Source organism: Adiantum capillus-veneris, chromosome 8 (genome assembly GCF_014529385.1).
Source record: "Adiantum capillus-veneris isolate H3 chromosome 8, ASM1452938v2, whole genome shotgun sequence".
NCBI lineage: Eukaryota > Viridiplantae > Streptophyta > Polypodiopsida > Polypodiales > Pteridaceae > Adiantum > Adiantum capillus-veneris.
This window is the reverse complement of record NC_140938.1, coordinates 158,827,686-158,849,628: the sequence shown is the minus strand read 5'-3', so window position 1 is coordinate 158,849,628 and position 21,943 is coordinate 158,827,686.

The following is a 21,943-nucleotide window of genomic DNA, read 5'->3' as shown; positions in this document are numbered from 1 at the left end:
AATGCAGGTGTTTCACTTTTAACCTCCTCAAGAGATCATTCAGAAGGTCAGCCCTAAAACCCGGGCCTCGATCTGATAAGATTTCTAGGGGTGTTCCAAACCTACTACAAATATGATCAAAAATAAACTTTGATACCTCTTCAGTTGTGATTCGGGTTGTGCTTGTTGCTTCCGCCCGTCGTGTCATGTAGTCAACACCCATGATGATGAAAACCTTCCCTGTAGAAGTACGAGGTAGGGGACCTATTGCATCCACACCCCACTTTTCAAAAGGGCCATAAGATATTATTGGGACTCGAGGCTCATATGTTAGTCGTCTATCCCCAGCAATTTGGCATGGCTTACATGCCTTACACCAATATTGGACATCACGATGTAAGCTCGGCCAAATAAACCCTCCTTGTAAAATCTTCCTACTTGTAATATCTTGAGAAAAGTGACCACCACAGACATCATCATGACATGAAAGAAGAATTTTCTCTATCTCTTGCACACCTGGTACTCTCCTCAAGACCAAATCTTTCCCTTTGTGATATAAATCATCCCCGATCAACTGGTAAGGTGTGGCCTTCTTAACTAGTCTATGTCTTTGCACCTTGTCTAAGTGTTTGGGACACTCACCTGCTTGTAGCAAGAAGATAATGTCTTTTAGCTCCTCTTGACCTTGATATTTGGGTTCATATAGTTTCACACCTCCTACCTCCATTTGAAGCTTTTCATTTGCGAGTAAGTCTGCTTCCTTGTTATGAGTTCTCACAATGTGTTGTACCTGTGTTGCTTTAAAACCCTTCATCAAAGCTCTTACACTACTGAGCCACTCAAACAATGTACGATTCTTGCACCTCCAAGTCCCTTGGATTTGCCTGACCACTAGCAAAGAATCTCCTTTTATAATAAGTCTTTGTATGCCTAATTCTTTGCATTCTTCTAACCCAAGGGTTAGAGCAGCATACTCAGCCTCATTGTTAGAGTGAACACTAGGTAGAGTGATACCTTTTCTAACCATTACCTCCTTTTGTGGGTTCAAAATGATGATCCCCCCTGCTGCTTTGTCTTGTTGGCGTTGATAAGCTTCGTCAAAGCATAAAGTATGGGCATTATCAATCTCCTTCACTTTGAACTGTTTTGAGCCTTCCTCTCTTTGTAGTCGTGATCCTTCCCTTTCTCTCACTTTGTAGGTGAGAATGTCTGCAAGTCCTACTCTTGTGCTATCTTCTACAAGGAAAGTGTATTCAAATTCTTGGAGTTCAAGCACCCACTTTGCTATTCTAGATGAGAGGCTCATGTGTTGTACTACATATGGTAGATTGTGCTCTAAGGTGAGAAAAACAAATGGCACAGGGAGAAGATACGATCGAAACTTCCTTACCACAAACAAGATTGCGAAGACCACTTTCTCCATTTCAGTGTATCCCTTCTCGACCGGAGTCATCACCTTGCTTGCAAAATAGATCGGCCTCATGTATGATGTTTTAGGATCCTTTTGCATCAAAACAACACCAATTGCTTCGAAACCTACACTTGGAGTGACATAGTAGGTCTCCTTTGGATCTGGTGGCATTAGGATTGGGAGAGAGCTAATAATGCCCTTCACTTCCTCAAAACATTTTGCATGTTCCCTCCCCCATTCAAATGTGGATTGGCTTGCCAACCTATGCAAAGGGGCGATGGCTTCTGCTAGGAGATGGATGAAGCGAGACATGTACCTCACTTTGTGGTTGAAGGTCATTAGCTCCTTAGTTGTTGTTGGTGGAGATAATGACAAAAGGGCCTCTACTTTAGAGGGATCCACTTGAATTCCTTGTGAAGAAACCACATGGCCTAGCAAAACCACCTGAGATTCACCGATATGACACTTCTCTGGGTTGAGTTGTCCCCCAAATTGATGGAGCCTCTTAAGCCCCTCTTCAACCTTTTGGCAGTGAAGTGATCTACAACTATAAATACAGAAATCATCCATAAAGACTCTTATAGATTTTCCAAAGAATGGCTGAAATACAAATATTGTGAATCTCATGAAGGTGCTAGGAGCATTGGTGAGCCCAAAAGGCATTACTCTGAATGCAAAACATCCCCAAGGTGTGATGAAGGTGGTTTTTGGTTGGTCCTCTTCTGCTATTCTAATTTGAAAATATCCTGAATACCCATCACACACAGTGTAGCATTCGTGACCTGCTACTTCATTCAAAATATCATCTTGGAAAGGAAGAGGGAAGTGGTCCCTCTTTGTCGCCGCGTTGAGGGGTTTGTAATCCACGCAGACCCTCCACTTACCATTCTTCTTGGGAGTGACTACAATAGGTGATACCCATTCAGAGTTGGATACTGGATAGATGAAGCTAGCCTTCAAGAGTCGATTCACTTCTTGTAGGAGAGCCTTTTGTTGCACAGATCCTAGTCGCCTTAACTTTTGAGCCACGGGTTTGGTCTCTGGTTTCAATTCAATTCGATGCTCTATTACATCTACACCTCTTATTTGTGAGTAGTCAGTGATAAACAAATTGGGATACCTCCTTAACATATTGATGTAGGACCTCTTCTCCTCACAAGTAAGATCTTTTGCAAGCATCTTCTCAAATCCTTCTTCAAGGTGGTGGCATCTTTCATCCCCTCGTGTGTGATTGTCTGTTGGATTTTCTTCTACAGGAACATCTTGAGTGTTGGCGTTGAATACAATTCCCATTACCTCCAAAGAAGACTCCTCTTCACTGGTTGATGCACTAGTTGATGCTTCCTCATCACTTGAGTAAGGACTCTCCTCCTCACTCTCTTCATCTACCGTGGTTTCATAGTTGATATCTAGTTGCTTTCCTTCTCGCCAATCATACACCACCGGTTGACCCTTCTTAAGAATCAAACGACCACTTCCCCATTTTTGATCTGCAATCACAGCAATGAGCCAAGGACTCCCTAGGATGATGGGATAGCCCTCCCCCTTAGTTGGCATGACATACATATCCACTCATGCATCTATGTTACATACAGAGACTTTTACATTTTCAATGATCCCCAAACACTTCACACTTGAGTTGTTGGCTAGCCTAGCTTGACAATTAGAGAACTTTGTAATTTCAAGCCCTAACTTGTTCATTGATTTTTCCGTGATCACACACATTTGAGCTCCACCATCAATATATACATTAGACACCTTTTTACCCCTTATGTAAGCATCCACAATGGGTTCCACATCTTTTTGTAGCTTTGAGGCCACAACCTTAATGGAAAGATTTGCTTTCTTTTTTGGAATTCTTGTACTTACCAACTTTGGCCATTGCCTTCTTACTTTGGCTGATAGGTGTAGAAGTTGAGGCCATGAAATGTTTGGCTTTTGGGTTTGTAAATCCTCCAGGATGTTGTAGGGCTCTAGCTCCTTTCCTAATGGGAAGTCGTTGATACCAATTTCCCTTCGCCTTGATCTTTTCTTCCTGCTACTTTCAGCTTCTTCCATCTTTGACTTCTTCTTCTTGTCCCTTCTGGCTGAATTTGTTCCTTCACTTCTCATGTCTTCATCCTTATCATGTGCTATTGTGCGTTTTTCTACCGGCATAACATCAAAGTTTAGAGTATGCTCATCTATTACCTCTTCTAGCTTGATGATGTTGACTCCTCTTTCTTCCTCCTCATGTGGGACGGGAGGTATATTTGCTGGTGGTGGTGGTCGACGAAGGATTTGTGGGCCTTGAGCTAGTTCTTGCTGCACAGTGAGGAGGCAGTCTGGGAGGATATATGTCTCCCGGAAGTCGCCTTGGATGTGGACAATTGTACATGCCATGGCCCATTTCATTGCAATTCCAACATCACAAATCTTGAGCTTGTCTTCGTTGATTGCGATTCCCTTCTCTTGGTTGTCGTTGTTGAGGTAGGCCCTGTACTAGATTCAGAGTGAGGTTCTCAAGCTGTTGAGTTAGCCTTTGTAAAACCTCTTGTTGAGAGTTATCTCCTATTTGTGAAGATTGTGCAAGAGGGGCCCTAATTGGTGCTTCCATGGTTTGTGAAGACTCCCTCTCACTCACTTCATTCAAACCCCTTGCTCTATGTGCTTGGAAGTGTAGTTTTCTAAACTTGATGATGGCTACCTCACGTGCTTCTTCGAAGGTGGATGGGAATTTTAGCTCTACTTTAGCCTTTAAAAGTGGATACAAGCCAACCATGAATCTCTCTTTTTTTAGAAAGTTAGGTGCACCACCATGATTTTCTAATGTAGCCTCCCACCTACCCCATAGATTGACAAAGGTTGCTTCATAAGAGGGATAGTCTTCAAGTGATACCTGCTTATGTCCAATAAGACATTTCCATAGTCCTTCAGAAGTATCACCTTGCCCGAAATTGGAGAGGAAGCTTGCTCGTAGTCTCTCCCAATTGGACTTGATTTGGGGTTGCAAGGTCTCATACCATGCTTTAGCTTCTGCTTTTAGAACCAACGGGAAGGCTCGTAGCTTTACTTCCTCTTCATCTCTCCCGGATATGAGATGTGCCATCTCCAAGTTGTCAAGAAACTCTTGCGCATCTTCCCCGCTTCTTGCATAGAACGTGGGAAAAGAACTTGACATTTTGTTTAGACTTTTTGAAATTTCTTTTTTTTAAAGAAACTTTTCTCTTACGGGCCGCACAAGATTGTTGACACTATAAATCTGATTACATTAAAATGAAGATGTACACATCCATTGTTAATTCGTACTTTATCATAGGTAGAATAAATGGATTAATTGAAGCATTGATTTCATTGAGGCGAGTGGATCCAAATATCCTCCTTATGATAGATTGAAACCTAAACTTAGTTGCAATGATTATATGAATGAATTGCCGAGCAATAGGCCTAAAAGGTTCATTGTTTTGATCGTGATTCATGTGCTACTCCTCGTTGTTGGTTTGAAGACCTCGTTCCTTCATATGGCCCTTGAGCACCCCTTCACCACTCCTTGTTCCTGCCTTTAAAACAAAATGAAAACGTGAACATCAAAAGAAGTTTCATAATTGATGATTGGAAGTATAATTGGATTGGGTGATGCCAGTATTTCTCTAAGTCTTTCTGCACCAAACAGAAAAACAATGCGTTGCTGGAAAAAGACTTTTCTATCTATGTGAACATTTACTCTAATGTGTTGTGCAAAATGAAATGGATATATGGGAACTCCATTGTTCATCACTAAAAAATTTGAAGGTAACTTGGAAATATGTTCCTCCGTGGGGGCGCCACTTTATGAGGGCGAGCTTTTTGAAATGGGGCCTCTAAACCCAAACCAATGGGCCTTCCCTCACAAAATGTTCGTAAAGAGGTATGCACACTACTTGGGGCACCACCTTCTTTTGGGAGTGGAGAAGGAAACCAATCAAAATAACACTTGCACTCACCCACTCAAGCAACACACTTTGAAAACCCCCTTACTCTATATACACTTTGGACACTTGAACACCATCAACGATTATGCAACCCAATGCCGTGCATCAAAATGAAATATGCAATTTGTGGAATAGTATTCACCTTCTCCCCATAAGAATACCCATAATACATCCAAACTCTTTCTCTCTCAAGCACTCATCAAAAAATCATGCGCACAAGACTTGCCTCTCAAACACACAAGAGAATCACTTACATCAAACTAACACACTTTGCATAGAGAGCTCATCTCCATCTATGCAATGCCGTGACACAAATAAAATCACCATGAGAGGTAGCCACATGCATATGTAATGAAGCAAAAGAGAGTTGGAGTGAGAAATTTCTTTAGACCAATTGAATAAGTGTGGAGAAACAAACCAATGGTAAATTGAGAATAGAACACTTACTTGATTTCTCGCACACCTTTTAAGGGGAGGACAGACGCTGGCTAACCATCACGAATTGCGACACTTGAAAGTTTTGAAGATGATTTCATGATCATTAACATAACCATGAGAGAGATCATGATGTATTTACAAGTTATTGAGGTGCTACAAATGATTTATTGGGTTGATGGAGTAAGAGATTGTAGAATGGAAAGAGTGGAGAATAGAGTTGCACTTCCTCCAAAGAGGAGGGTTAGGTGGGAGGATGTGAAAGAGGGAGAGTTGGGGTTTTCTCTACTATTGATCAAGAAGCAACAAGAAGTTGAAAATATAGGTGTGTGTGTGTGTCCTTGAGTCTCTCCAAGGGGGGCTATTTATAGTTGTGTAGGAGTGGGATTATGCTACACTTAATTAGAGTAAGTGATTAGACCTAATTAAGTGTCCTTTGACCACTCATTGAATATTGGACATAAAAGGGACTATTTATTCACCAAAAATATCATTTTAGACCGTGAAGGCTCCATAGGGGTGCATAATGTAGGTGGGCCCCACCATGAGGCCCTATGGGTGGCTCCTGCGGGGTATCTCAACTTGTCTGTCTTGGCATTTAGAAAGCATCTTTAGGTTGGTCCCATCACATGCAAGTGACCTTGAACACTCATTGCTCTTCTAGAAGATGAGTAGGGGAAAAATAAGATCTCACCCTCTTGATTTACTTGATTTACAGTTCCCTTTTGCTGCGAATCTGACAGGTTTACACTATTTTGACCATAACTTTTTACCTGTAGCTCGGAATGACATGCTTCAAAAGGCAAAATTGACCTTCTCAACATGTTTGATATGAATTTGGACTATTCTTCACGCCCATGCACCAAGGAATTCGGTTTGGGAGGTCCACACTAGGCTAGGGAACCTTTTGCTTCCAAGTCTTCTTGTATGGGCCCTTTGCTTGTATGCATCCAAGGGGAATCATGCTTTTTTCAAAAGGCTATGATGCTTAAACAAATAGAGGAGGGCCCAATATTATTTTCTTGTGAAAAGAATATACAATTGGAGTCTTTTTGAAAGGAGAAAAACTATATGTATATTCTTAAGAGATATTGGGCCACCTATGTAGGGGACATAGAAGACTTGTAGAGAGGGACCATAATCTTTGGTAAAGACAAGTGGAGAGTTGATTTCCATGGGAATTTATCTATATGGGGTGGAAGATGGATATATTATTTTTCTACTACTAATTCACAAAAGGTAAGAAAGTTTGGGGGTATATAGTTGGTTATTGTATGCTTATTCTATTTACAAAGCAAAAAAGAAAAGGGTGGTAATATAAATATATGACTAAGGTGACATTTTTTGGGAAGAGTATAATGTATGTGTCGCCACAAAGGTTAAACGAAGAGGGGGAATTTACTCTAGATAACTTAATAGCGTAGAAAAATATATAAACATATGAGGAAGAGGACGTTGAGTAGGCTGACAAATGTTGCAAAAAGATGGTTACCATTTTATGCCACTCAATGTTTTCATCTTCGTATTGTTTTGACATTCTCTTTTGCGTTCTTTCTTTGTGTGTGTGAGTGCAAGAGAGAAAGAGTGAGTTTTCTTTGATTGCACTTCTTTCCAAACCCTATTCTTCATGGCATCTATGGTTTAACTCCTTATATAGTTTTTGTTGAGTTCTCTCACAAACTCTCACAGCCATAGGCCCGGTGCTTTCCTGGCAAGATCGCAAATTTCTCGACATATTTTTGGTGAACCCGACGCGAATCTGCTAGGGTGAGAGTTTGTGGGTAACCATGGGTGATCATGTTGAGCAACAGGGTATACATTTTGACCCAGCAACAATGCAAATGTTTCAAGCATTTGCAATGTTCATGCAACAACAACATGCTACTGAAAGAAGGGAGATTTCAGCAACGAAGGCCATACAAGCGGTCGTCAACAGAATGGATCAGTTCAATGGCAAAGATGTAACCAAGTACTTACGCGGGTATGTGAAGGAGATGGAGCTGCATCTCGTGTCAAAAGGTGAGATGATTCAAAGCTTTGAGCTAGTTGTTGCTCCAGAAATTAGGGAGCATGTTAGGGCAATTAAAGATGGGCATGGGAGAAATTGGGAAGAACTCAAAGTAGCTTTAAAGGAGGAATATTTCATGGAGGACTCGGAGAGCGTGACCAAAAGAACATTCTTAGAATGGGTAGCCAAGCCAAAGCAAGGACTATCAATAACAGAGCTACTTAGGGAATTTGAGCGGCGCTATGCACAACTCACTAGGACAGAAAGGGCCACACTAGATGCAGAGAAGACAGATCTTTTCTTACAAGCTGCAGGTAAAGAGTTTCAAGAAAATTTGGAGCTTCTTCTTGAAGATAAAGATGCTGAGCAAGGACTAAAGAACGACTGGAATGAGGTTGAAGGTGCTGTCTCACTGCTTTCCAAACAACAAAGAAGAAGGGACAAGATGGTAGTAAACACTACAAGTCCTTCCACCTCAACTTCTGACAAAATGGTAAAGCCTACTTTTATCACTCCTAAGTTTGATGAGTCCATGCTAGATGAGCTTGTGAAGGGAATGCGTGACTTGAAGGTGAAGTTTGCAAAGCTTGAAGAAAAAGGCCAACCATCAGGGCCACTTCCTAGGCAAAGACAACAGCCCAAAGAAGGGTTTGTTAATAGATGTATTTGGTGTGATAGTACAGACCATGTAAGAAGGGATTGTGATGATTTTAGTGATGCTTTGTCAAAAGATGTTCTCTTTTTTAAGGATGGTAAAATCCACTTAAGAGAGACAGGTCTACCCTTGAGAACTAACTTTGGGAAGGGGGGAATGCAAACCATAGTTGAAGATATGGCAACCAAGCATGCCACCTCTTCAGTTGAGGCAGCTACTTATGGAGTAAAAATTGAACATTTTTGTGATGAAGAGGTGAGTGACCATCATGGTCAAATTTGGCCAAATGTCATGCAATTAGCTAAAAAGGGAAAGCTTACAAAAGAGATTCTACATGAAGCAGGTGATTGCATACGTCTAGAAACAGGATGGAATGATCCAGTGGACTCATTGTCAGTGCATGCCTACATTACAAAATGCCAACAAAATGAGGCAATTGTAGAAGAGAAGCGCAGACATGAGAATGTTGATGAAGGACCATCAAAAAGAGCTTCTAGAAGTGGGGGAAGAAGCGATTCAATGCCTTCTCAAACACCCTCAACACAAGGAGCATCTCCACCTTAAGTACTCATGGAGGAGTCTACAACAGGAAAGAAGAAAGAGCCAACGAAAGGTAAGACAAAAGGCCCAACTTATAAACTAAAATCTGATATTGAGGTTGCTACAGATTTAAAGAAAGTCTTGGAGGAAAGGATCTTGAATAGCAAGATTGAGTTTACTCTGGGAGAAGTTCTTGGCATTGCAAAGCGTGAATTCCATGAGGAGATCATTGACATCATCAAGAGAAAGAGGCAAACCCTTGCTGAAGTTTCTCATCCACAGGTTGAAGGGGAAACCTCAAAGACACAAGGGATGCAACTGCAAAATAAGGAGAATGATGGAGCTGTGGTAGGATGCTACCAATCTAGTGGGAGAGTGAAGCAAGTGTATTTCTCAAATGATGATGAAGAAGTTGAAGATATTCCTAGGAGTTACTATTCACGAAGTCATTGGGCAAGGGCTACTATAGAAACTTTGGTCAAGGTAGGTGATCTTGAAGAGCCATTTGTTGCCTTGATTGACCATGGTTCAGAAATAAACATAATGTCAAAGAGTCTCTACAACAAGTGCAAATGGCCGATGGACACAGATCATGGCTGGATGGTAAAAGTGGTAAACAATTCATCCGGTGAATTGTACGCAGCATGTCCAGGTGTGAAGGTACCAATAGGTGATGTAAAGATTGACCAAAACTTCTTTGTACAGGATACATCTTCATATCATCTCATCCTTGGACAACCCTACATTGTGGGAGTTCGAATGGAAACAAAGGTAATGGACGATGGTTCAGCATATGCTAGAATACGTAGCAAAGATGGTAAACGAGCTGTCCAATTTCTCACAGTCTGTGTAAACCATGAAAGAAATCGTGACAACCTCAGAGAACATCCTCTACCAAAGGTAAGCAAAGAGTTTCATGATCATAGAGAAATGATGGGTTTTTGCCAAGTACCATTGTAAAGCGGGATTGCAGTGGTACAGAAAGAAAAAGGTTCTCGCCTGATCCAAAAATAGGTGAAACTTTCTCAATGAGCTCCTTGGTAACAAGGAATGGATCAGTATGTTTTACAAAACTTGAAGATTTGAAGAGATATGAGAGGCAATATGTGCATAATGTACAAATAGGCATGAAAAAGAGTGGGTTACTAAAGCCTACTGAAAATGTTTTGGGTTTGTGTGAACAAGTTTCTTTTGTAGATACTATGGGTGAGCTTGATGCTATAATGAGGTCTAGTTTGCATCTTGAAAATGAATTTGTGGAAGTTTGCTCTATCGAAATGTATCAAGTAATAGAAGCCTTTAAAGAAAGCCAAACAGTTGGCCCAGAAGTCCATGTTGAAACTAAATACAAGAGTGTAGCAAAGAAGGTGAAACCAGCAGCTTCACCCTTACCACCCAACAACAAGGAAAAGATTGAACAGGCTTCTTTACAACCAAGTTTGCGGAATCCTAAAAAGATTGGGCATACCTTCACAAAGGAGTCCTTTCAAGAGTTGCAGATTGGTTGCGAGGAGTTTCTAACACACGAGGAGACAAAGTGCTTAAAAGAAATGCTTTCAAAGCATGGTAATGCTTTTGCATTTGAGCCACATGAGATAGGATGTGTTGATCCTTATATTGTAGCTCCTATGGTAATTTTCACAATACCTCATGTGCCTTGGAATCTGCGGCCTATTCCAGTTCCAAAGGCTCATTTGCCAAAGTTAGTAGAGCTAATGAATAAGAAAATCAAAATGGGAATCTTGGAGCCTTCTTGTGCTCCATACTCAAATAGGTGGTTCACAGTTCCAAAGAAGAATGGTTCTCTACGCTTCATCCAAGATATGCAACCAGTGAACAAGGTGACAATTAGAAATGTACGTACAGGTCCAATTGTGGATGAATTTGCAGAGGCGTTTGCAGGGAGGGCAATCTACTCAATGGGGGATCTCTACTCAGGGTATGATCAATTTCAGCTTGCAATCGAAAGCAGAGACTTGACAACCATGAGGACACCTTTGGGTTTGGTAAGGATGTGTACCTTGCCACAGGGAGCAACCAACTCGGTTGCACATATGATGAATGGGATGAATAAGGTCTTACGTGACTTTATTCCTCAAATCACAATGCCTTTCATTGATGATTTGCCTATCAAAGGATGTGAAGAAAGTGACAAAGATGAAGCTTTGGATCTCAAGGGATGTCGCAGGTTTGTGGTAAATCACATAAATAATTGTGATAAAATTTTGTCTAGGTTGGAGGAAGTGAATCTTACATTGTCAGGGAAAAAGTCTATGTTTGGTGTCAAAGAAGTGCTCATTGTGGGGCACATGGGCGGGCCATATGGTAGGAAACCTTGTCCATCAAAGGTATATGCCATCCAAAGAATGAAAGAAACATGCACTAGCATCACTGAGGTTAGAAGGTTTTTGGGAGCATGTGTCTTCTATGTTATTTGGATTCCACATTATGCACATGTAGCTGATCCTCTTTATCAGCTGCTTAGAAAGAATCAAAAGTTTAAATGGACAGAAGCACATGTAAAATCCATGAAAAAGCTAAAGGAGTTACTCCAGTCAGCAACGACTTTGAGAAAGGTAGACTATGAGTGTCAAAGGCCAGTGATTGTGACAGTAGATACCAGTCCTACAGGGATTGGATGGGCAATAGGGCAAGATGACAAAGAAGGACACAGGTATGTGGTAAGATTTGGAGCAAAGGTACTAAGTGCTCGCCAAAGAAACTATCCACAGATAAAGAGAGAGTTATGGGGTATGGTTACAGCCTTGAAAAGTGGGAAAGAGTACCTAATTGGTGCATGTGTGGTTGTAGAAACAGATTGTCTACCACTTCTTGGGATGATTACAAGTTGCTCAACACCAGACATTGCTATGTTGCGGTGGATTGCCTACATTAAGTACTTAAATCCCGAGTTTAAGCACATTGCAGGTAAAGACAATACAGTGGCAGATATGCTATCAAGGGCAAGGTATGAAGATGAGTCACAAATGATTGATGAGGGAGATGATGTAGGCACAAAATTCTATTCTATCTCTCATGCCAAAGGTAACAATGTCTGCATGACTAATTCACTTGAATTGTTCTTGAAAGATCTTTATGAAGGTGATTGGCTTTCTATTGGAAGGTACTTGAGTACTCTAACAAAACAGGATGATTAGTCTGAACAAGAATTCAAGAGGATACGCAAGAAAGCATATGGGTACTTTTTAAGGGATGGTTACTTGTGGAAGCATCCTAAGCAAAAGGGTGCTACACCACAACGGGTTATATGTAAAAAAGAGACTCAAGTAAAGCTCATGCAAGAGTTTCATGAGAGTCTATGGGCTGGACACAGGGGTGTGTGGGCAACCTTCTCCAAGTTGAAAGAAAAATACTGGTGGAAGGGTATGTATAAAGATGTATCTCAGTTTGTAGAGTCATGTGTAACTTGTCAAATGTATTCAAATGTTCGACATCGTGATGGATTGCACCCTACATATCCACTAGCCATGCACTATAAATGGGTTGTGGATCTAGTCACGATGCCTTTAGGACTCTGGCAGATGAGATACTTGGTTCTTGCACGAGAGGACCTAACTAACCAGGTTGAAGGAAGAGCATTAAGAGCTAAGACCACAGAAGATGTGTGCAAATTCCTTCTTGATGAGGTGATTTTCCGTTATGGTTGTGTGGGAAAAATCACTGCAGATCGAGGTGAACTGGATGCCGAAGAAGCAAGGGAGTTCTTTTCTAGATTAGGGATCAAGCTTTCTCTTACTACAGCTTACAACCCTAAAGGCAATGGAAAGAGTGAAAGAGGGCACCCTCCTATCATCAAAGCTTTGGCCAAGGCTTGCGAAGGAAGAGTTGGTGAGTGGCCAAAATTGTTACCATATGCTTTATGGGCTGATCGTACAACACATAGCTCAGTAACTGGCTACATGCCTGCAGAGCTAATGCATGGTCAAAAGCCAGTGATGCCGATTGAGGATACAATTCCCACATGGAATGTACTACCATGGCAAGAGGGGCTTAGTAGGGAAGATCTCCTTGCACTGCGTATAAGGCAGCTAGAGAGAAGACCTGGAGACATTGAAGCTGCAAAAGAACGACTCAAAAATGCAAGGTTGAAAAACAAGGACTATTTTGATAAGCGACATCGACTCAGGAGAAAAGCAATTGACAAAGGTGATTGGGTTTTAGTGTATGATAGTAGCCTTGATAACCAGCACACAGTCATGCGTAAGTTCTCAAAAAGATGGTTTGGACCGTATGTTGTAAAGCATGTGCATGAAAATGCTACTTACAGCTTGTCTGAACTAGATGGTACAGAAGTAAAGATTCCCATTGCAGGAGAAAGGATTAAAATGTTTAAGAGAAGAGGAGACAATGATCTAGAAGATATTGATGAGGAAGAAGAGAAAAACATAGGTGAAGATCAAAGTGAACATGAAGCTCTAGAATCATCCAGTGAAGATGAAGACAAGGAAGATGTACAAGAGGTCTAATCTTACAAAGAGACAATGTGGCACATACCGGAGGATGTGCAGGTTTAGAGGGGGTGGATGTCGTGCTGTGACACGTACATAGTGGGAACGCATGCTACAAGATCTATCTTGTATTTTTTTAGATACATAATTATATTTCCTATAGTGTACATATGCATATTTAAATATAATAATAAACCTTCTATCTCATCCTATTATTTTTCTCAAGGGTAACCTATCCTTACTTTACCATCAGAAAATACTATGGGAAAAGCATCAATAGCTCCGCCTCTTTAACTTGGGGCAAAAAGCATTGATTCTTTATTTCTACTCATCTCACACCCTAGCTAGATCCTATATCTAGAGTAAAATCCAATATATATATTCTATGTACTTTTTGTACTTTTCTTATATTTCTTTTTAAATAGCTACTAGGAGAAAATCAAATTCTAGTGGGACACTAGGTGGCATGATTTCAAAGATACACTTATTTTAATGCATTATTGCAAGCATGATTACAAAACTTTGTCAAGGAGCAATGTCATGCTTTCATATGGCATGAGGTGTCCTTTGGAATTAAATGAAATTCTAGGCTAAGGAGACCACATGAAGACTTTTGCTGCCATAAATGGACCCTATTTTGATGAATTTTTTACACAAGATTCCAATCCGAATTGGAAAACGAGTTTGAAATGCAAAATCGTAGCTAATGAGCTGAAGTTTTTGCCCATATTTTTACTTTTTTATTTGGAGCCACGATTGAGGAGATATGATCAAAATACTGGACCCCACTCTGCCCACATCATCTAGAGACAGCTCATTTCCAACTTTTCCAATTCCTGTTCACACTGGCTCCTCTCTTCTTGTGTAAACCCTTGTGGGTTCCCTTCACCTATAAAAGGGGACCTCTTCTTCCTTGGAAAGAACTCAAGCATTCAAGCCATTGATGAGAGGAATTCTCGAGGGAGTGAGTAGTAATTCCTAATTGTACTTAGCCATTAACATAAGCCCAAGCCTACACTTTCTCCTAGAGGGAGACTAGCCATTCTTGCAACAAGCTAACCTTGGAAGATCAACTCTAATCAAAGAAGGTCTTGCACTTGGTGTATCAATCAAAGTGAAATTATCCACTCTTCTTCTCTCTCCCATCAATAATGGTGCCGAAGGGTTTCAAGCAAGATGTGTTCTACATTGATGTTTTCTTGATTTCTTATTGTTTTCATTTTCATCTCTAATCCAACATATATACATATATATATATATCTATATATATGTATATATATGTATCTAATATCATCTCCTTAACCAAACCTATCTCTCTCATTCTTAGTAATTCATCCTCTCTAGGTTCTCTTGCTACAGGTACATCTCTCCCCGCAGTATCCTTATTGCCTACGGGCAAGAATAGGGCTTGGGAGAGAAACTTCTCATCTCTTCACTTCTCTCATATCTACATTTCTCACATACTATCCTAGATGAATAACCCACATGATGATCATTTCTATCGCTTTCACTCTGTACGATCTATTAGAATTAACTTAGCCGTAAAATACACTTTCAACAACATATAGTGTTTCTCTTCGGCCCTGAAAGGCTCAATGAAATACTTCTATCACCGGATCCCATCATACTACCTCTCATAGACTATAATTTTTCTTTTGATGTAAGCGTAGTTATCTTGCTATGAACCAAGAGGATTTGTACACACAATTAATCCCAATCACTAGACAAAATATATATATTATGGTAAGCACAAAACTACAATTCCAAAGAACAATTCGTAGCCTATTTGGTCAGCCAAGATTGAATGCCATTAACTCATCCATTAACCCTTTCATATTACCCATGATACGATATGACCATAGCCTTGATGTTTTCATCTTCGTATTGTTTTGACATTCTCTTTTGCGTTCTTTCTTTGTGTGTGTGAGTGCAAGAGAGAAAGAGTGAGTCTTCTTTGATTGCACTTCTTTCCAAACCCTATTCTTCATGGCATCTATGGTTTAACTCCTTCATATAGTTTTTGTTGAGTTCTCTCACAAACTCTCACAGCCATAAGCCCGGTGCTTTCCTGGCAAGACCGCAAATTTCTCGACAACGTTGTAAGTGTTATTGCATCGCCCTTTAGGTTTGGTAGTTATGGGTATTTGTAATTTTAAATTCTAACATAACGTTTTCTTTGTATGTTTTGAACAGTGGTCAACGATTGGACATGAATCCACATCATACGAGCGCGAGTATGCGGACACAAAGGGATTAAATGTCCTTATGGACATTCAGAGTTATCGCTCCGACTTGGTTAGTATTTAACCTTACACTCTTACATTTGTTATATTTTAATATTAAGCTAAAAATTAGATTGTTTTGTAATTATATATTTATACTTACATAAAGTCTTATTGTTTTGTTTTTTTTGTAGTATCCGACAGATTTGCCGCTCGGACGCGATGAGACGTCAGATTAGTCGACGTCAAAGTAGTTTTATTTTTTCACAGCATGTATTAGGAGATGACGTGTGTACGTCAATTTTGTAACTATTGGCCAACAATGTATTTTTCCAATAATTAATGACAATTGCGTTGTAGCTAGTACATTTTAATCAAAGCTTAACAATCAAGTAATTTTTCCTATGATGTGTATAATTTTGTTCAATTTATTACTTTGTCAATTCACTTTTGTCGATATACTTTTGTCAGTTTTGCATCTTAGTTTTGGAAACTTTATGTTCAAATGGTTGATGGGGTGGCAGGGTAATGTATGTCCTGTCACCAAAAAATTTATTCTCGAACGTCACTATATACGTCGCTATTTTTGGACTTGCAGCGTCGCTATATGCGTCTCTATTTGCGTCTCCATTGACATCGCTATATTCGTCTCTATATGCATCTCTATTTGCGTCGCTATATACGTCTCTATATAGCGATGCAAATATAGAGACGCAAATAGCGACGTTCTCTTTTTGATGCGCATAGTGACGCTTATAGTGACACCGGGGGTAAAAATATCCCAGTGTATTTCCATCGCTAAGGCCTTCACAAGTGTGAAGAACCTCTTGTAGTGAATAGGCCCCTCTCCTTCTTGTAAAACCATCTCCAAGATTTCACATAGCATCCAACACTATAGGCATGAGGAGAGACTTAATTGTGGAAACCACTTTGTGAGTTTCACACTTGGTGTGAGAGAAGCTTTGATGCTACACATTGCAAGTGAGAAAGTGTGAGTACCCTATCTAAAACCACTATTGTATATGCTCTTCCATTTTCAACATTTTGAGGTTTTGTTGCTTCAAAGGTGTGTCTTGGTTCTTTAATCATCGTCCTTCACTTGTGCCGCGTGGTTTGGTGAATGCAAGGTAATTTGTCTTTAAGTTCCGTCATTTGAGCTTGTTTGAGAAAGTGGTTAGTGTATTTTTATTGCCAAGTTTCTTGTTCATTGTAAGAGGGTTTTGTGGTGAGAGGTTTGCCACACCCTAAGACAATGTGTATGTGCTAGCAATATTTACCATTCACTAATCGTTGGATTAGTTTATGCAAGCTCCATGATAGTGTGATAATATACAACCTTACCTTGCAAGTTGTCAATCAACAGGTATTTGCATAAAATCCATTCCTCTCTCATTCTTACCTTTGCTCTGACTCTCTCTTGTGCCATTTAGTGTGTGTCTTGGTGTGAGATTGTTTGTGTGTGTTTTGTTTCACCTCCTCTTGTTCGTGACAAAATATCTCTTACGTCCTAGTTTGCACCCCATAACTAGGTGGTACCCTTCACTTGTTTGGCTGTGGGTTTTTTGTTGTTGTTTCTTTCTTGTGGCTTCCCCAACCCCAATTGAGCATCACGGGAGCCTTGAGGGGTGTTTAGAGGTCACCTCTCTTGTTGCTCGCCCCGGAAAGCCTCAATACCATGGAGATGCTTTATGGCAAAGCATTTTTTGGCATAAGAACAAATAAATTTCTTGAAAGCTTTCCATTTAATCATCCCCCCATGCCTATAGTGAGCTCACTTCCTCTAGGCATGTATTTATATTCATTCCCAATTAATCCATGTATGGAATGGTGTAATAATGCACCCCAATGTGTAATACAAATTTCCCACTAACTCAGCCATGAATCCATGTATGGAATGTTGCGGGTCCATGCAATGACCATTGTGCCACCATTGAGTGCATCCTCCATCATGAAATAGGAAATACATGTTTTGAGCACTATGACTTTTGCCATGTCTTCAAACTCATATCCCGGTTGCCTTGCCAACAACATTTGGACTTCTACTCTTAGGTTGTTGTTAGTTTTCGTAGTCTCTAGTAGAACTTGGAGATGATCCAATTCCTCACAAGACACTTGTGCCTTTTGCAAAGCAAAATTAGTCACAAGATCATGTTGCAATTTTGACCAAGCTTCATCCAACTAAGAAATACTTTATTCCATTATCATCCACTCATCAAGATGGTGCTTTAGGCTAGTCCAATGTTGCCACCAAGAATCAAAAAATAAAAAATAATTGCATGAGATTTTTGATAATTTGATAAATTTTGCATGAATTTGCATGTCTTCATCTATTTGGGTTTGGACATGCAATTGAATATCCACTAAAGTTTGAAGAACTAGATATGGAAAATCCTTGCCGAGGTGTAAGTCCAACATCACTAATCATATTAATGCAGCCTATCATGGGTCACCAATTTATTACAAGAAAGGTTTCCCAAGGTTCTATAAACCCAAATGCCCAAGCCAAGTAGACCAAATCAACTAATTATGCCTTAGTAGTTCCAAGTCATCATAATATAGCTCTATTAGTATCATTAAAGGAGCACAAAAACAAAGGTAAAGGATCAGTACTCCTATGAACATAGAGTAATGAAAGCATCAAGAGCCAGTAATGATTTCAGCTAGCATGAGCCAGAGTTCATAACTAAGATCGTTTTTATGTCTAGGAGCAGCACTCAAGGGCTATCAGATCAGCAACATAGAATAGTAAATATAAACTAGTAAATAGGATCACATTAAAATTAGAGTGCATGTATCATAATCAACATAGAATGGTAAATATGAACTAGTAAATAGGATCACATTAAAATTAGAGTGCAAGTATCATAATCAACAACCTGGGAAGCAAAAGCCAAGCCATGATCTTTACCAATACATTAGAAGTAATAACCACCAAAAGCATTCCCTTGCAACCACCCCAATAAGGGAGTACTAACAAAGTAAATCCTTAAGACTGTAGTCAAAACTCAGCAAAATATCTCATTCACATCAGATGAGTAGATTTTAATATCAACAATGTAAGTAATCCCTGGTTTTTGTAATGCAATCTATAACAATAGTACCTACTCTTTTGGTAGAAATTCCAACAAAAAGTGCAGCTACACCCCATCAGTTACATTATGAAATCATTAAATAATGCATAGTATCCAATACACAATATTAAACTATGAATACTAGGATTTTAATAGTTTTTAAGAAATTTTGAGTTCAAAAATCAAAACTCAAAACATAATTTTCAAATTTTCACGGGGCTAGATTGCCATACCACAATACTTGTTGGCTAGATTCAAGATTCCAAGTCGCCTATCAACTTTGCCTCTAGATGGGATGATACCAAAAAGGGTGCATTCCATATTCTCTAGTCTACCAACAGAGACTAGAAGGTGGACTTCAAAAATTTGATTACAAGATTCAAAAAGTCAAACATCCAAGTTGTTGAATTTTAGATGTTCAAACTTTTGAAACCAAATAGCGGGGTCCTATAAAAATAGCTCAAAAGATTTTTGATATTCAGAGTGTTATTTATCAAATTTTAGGAGATCAAAGTGTTTTTGATCATATTTTAGGCGTTTGGATGGCCATCGATCAAATTCAAGTGTTCAAAATTTGATTACCATCAAAATTAGATCTAATCACCATTCGTCCCTTTCCAGAATGAGTATCAAAGATCATTTATTGGCCTTTGAGAGATCAATCTTGGGGCACTGGGTTTGGATGAATTTATCTATGTGTCTATCAAAGATCATTCGTTGGTCTTGTAGAGATTAGATTACAGTACTCTTCATGACAAATTGCACTTGCTTGAGGATGAAAATTACAATGGAGTAGCCAGTTGCATTGAAGGCTTGGGGCCATCATCATCAATTGATTATCATAGAAGTCTGGTCAATAATCTGGTGAGAAATATCTGATTGTATTATATCAACTATCTATTCATCCTTGAGGATGATGATGACAATGGACTAGACAGTTGCACTAAAGGCTTGGGTCCATAATCATTAAAAGATAGCCGATCGTATCAGATCATCTATCTATTAATGTAAAACTTTTTTAGAGATACGGTCAAACTCAAATCACCATCAAGTTATCAATCATATTCCAAAATTGGATCAACAATTTGGACATTTGGTCAAATGAAAATCAAAATTTGTCTAGTAAAGGTCAGAGTCTGGTAAAACTTCGGAACCACATGGCCAAAGTGCTGAAGAACAATGCCAAATTCTAGAGAAATAGATATGTTGAGTTCAAAGGAGTTTAGATAGCCAAAGTTGAGAGGACCACATGGCTAGATGGATATCAAATCAGAATTTGGAGATACAGATGGGAACTATGAGGACAACGAACCCGATGCCCAAGTGACAGAGCCCTTCAAAGCACTAGCTGGGAGGATGGTGTTTCAATTGGAAGGACTTGAGAGGACCAACCTTCATCAGAAAAAAAAGCATTTAATGGTCCCACAATGGAATGATCACATTTTAGATAAATATAGCTAGACACGAGAAGTTCAAAATCTTCAGATGACTAGATGGCTGGGAAACAACTGCATGAGATAGCTTATGAGGACATAAGCTATTTCAAAAAAAAAAGGGGGAGAATAAATGGGAAGAACTAGGCATAAATTGGTTGGACACTAGATGTGGATGGGGACAAGAGCTATAAAAGGGATCTATGAAGGAAATAACAAGGCCTTTTCGGGAAGTTTTTTTTGGAAGCACTTTGTATGTATTATCATGTAGATGTTGGTGCAACCAAAGTTGGTATGTGAAAGGAAGTTCTCTATGACAAGCTATGGGTGCTAGCAGGTGCAAGAAAAAGGACTAAGGAAAATGTGGAAGACTTGGGCAAGCAGGTGCAAGAAAAAGGACTAAGGAAAATGTGGAAGACCTGGGCAAGCAGGTGCTAGTGAAAATGTATGCATGATGCAACTTTTTAGGATAGAAAGGCTCCAGAATGGTCCATTTGTGATGAAAGGTGAAGGTGTTCGAACTACTAAGTCAGTGCTATAAAATTGTCTATTTGTGATCATAGGTGAAGGTTCTTAAAGTGCTAAATCAGTGATCTAGAATGTAGGGTTCAAAGTGCTTTAGAAACCCGTCTAGACGACTCGTCAAACGGAGCCCCATTGTGAAAGTTATTCAAGTTTAAAGTTGGAAGGTGTTGCAGATCCCCGACGGATAGGGAAACTGGGGACAAGTGGCCTAGGCAGATATTAATGGATAGATGTGTCAAACTCAAGTCATGGAGCATGTGGTCTTTTTGGATCACGAATTGGGGCTCTACAAAGAAAGTTATGGTCAGTTGTAAATTTGCCGGGGGCCAGGTATGTATCAGTTAAGCCGCCTCTCTATGCATGCAATCTGGAGTTTTTTTGGGCCTCAACACGGTTCTAAAGGGTGGTATGAATCAAGTGGGATTAGCAAGAATTGATGGTGCATCGATCGGAGCTACAAGTGCAAAGTTAGAGTCATTTGAGTTTTGAGGGTCGTGACAACCACTTGGGATCAGGTGATTCAGGGTCAATATGGGATGCCTCGTTTGAGGAGAACCCGGTGGGTTTTCCAGAGTTGAGGCCATACTTCCAACTGGGCTTTACGGCTCCAAAATCCAGTCATAGAGCAGGATACTGGAAAAGTTTGGAAACTACGCAGTTCAAATGGGTTTTTTACAAACTTTGTAAAGCTTAGAGGGGTTTAAAAGGGAGGCCCTCATGGCATGCCATGTGTTGGTAAAATAACCCCACATGTGGGTGATGAGGTCAATCTGACGGGCTGTAAGGGCTACACCGTGAGCGCCTTGAAGCATGAGCAAGCGGGAGAGTGAGCTCCCTTATCTTTGGCTACGGTGTGGCACGTGAGGTGCTGCCTTCGGTTGTGCATGGGCGGCTTTGAGCACCACTCAACGTCAATGCATGACCATTTTGATGGTAGCGGAGCCCGTTGACGGCATTGGTGTATGTGGCATCCTTGCAAAGGAGGACATGGAAGGATCCTCTGAGGGGGTGGTTTCCCACATGCCATCAACCTCCAAAGTTTTTGAAAGCAAGGGCAAGGGCAAGGGCACTAGTGACCTTGCTGGTTCCTCCCCAGCATGAGGTAGGGGATGATTCTTGTGTGTGAGAGAGAGGGAGAAAATCTCGAGGAAAATCAAAGGCCGGATTCCAAAATTGAAGAGGACACCTTATAAAAGTCATAATTGAATCATTTTTAATGCTTTTTTCCTAGAAGGTTTTTAGGGA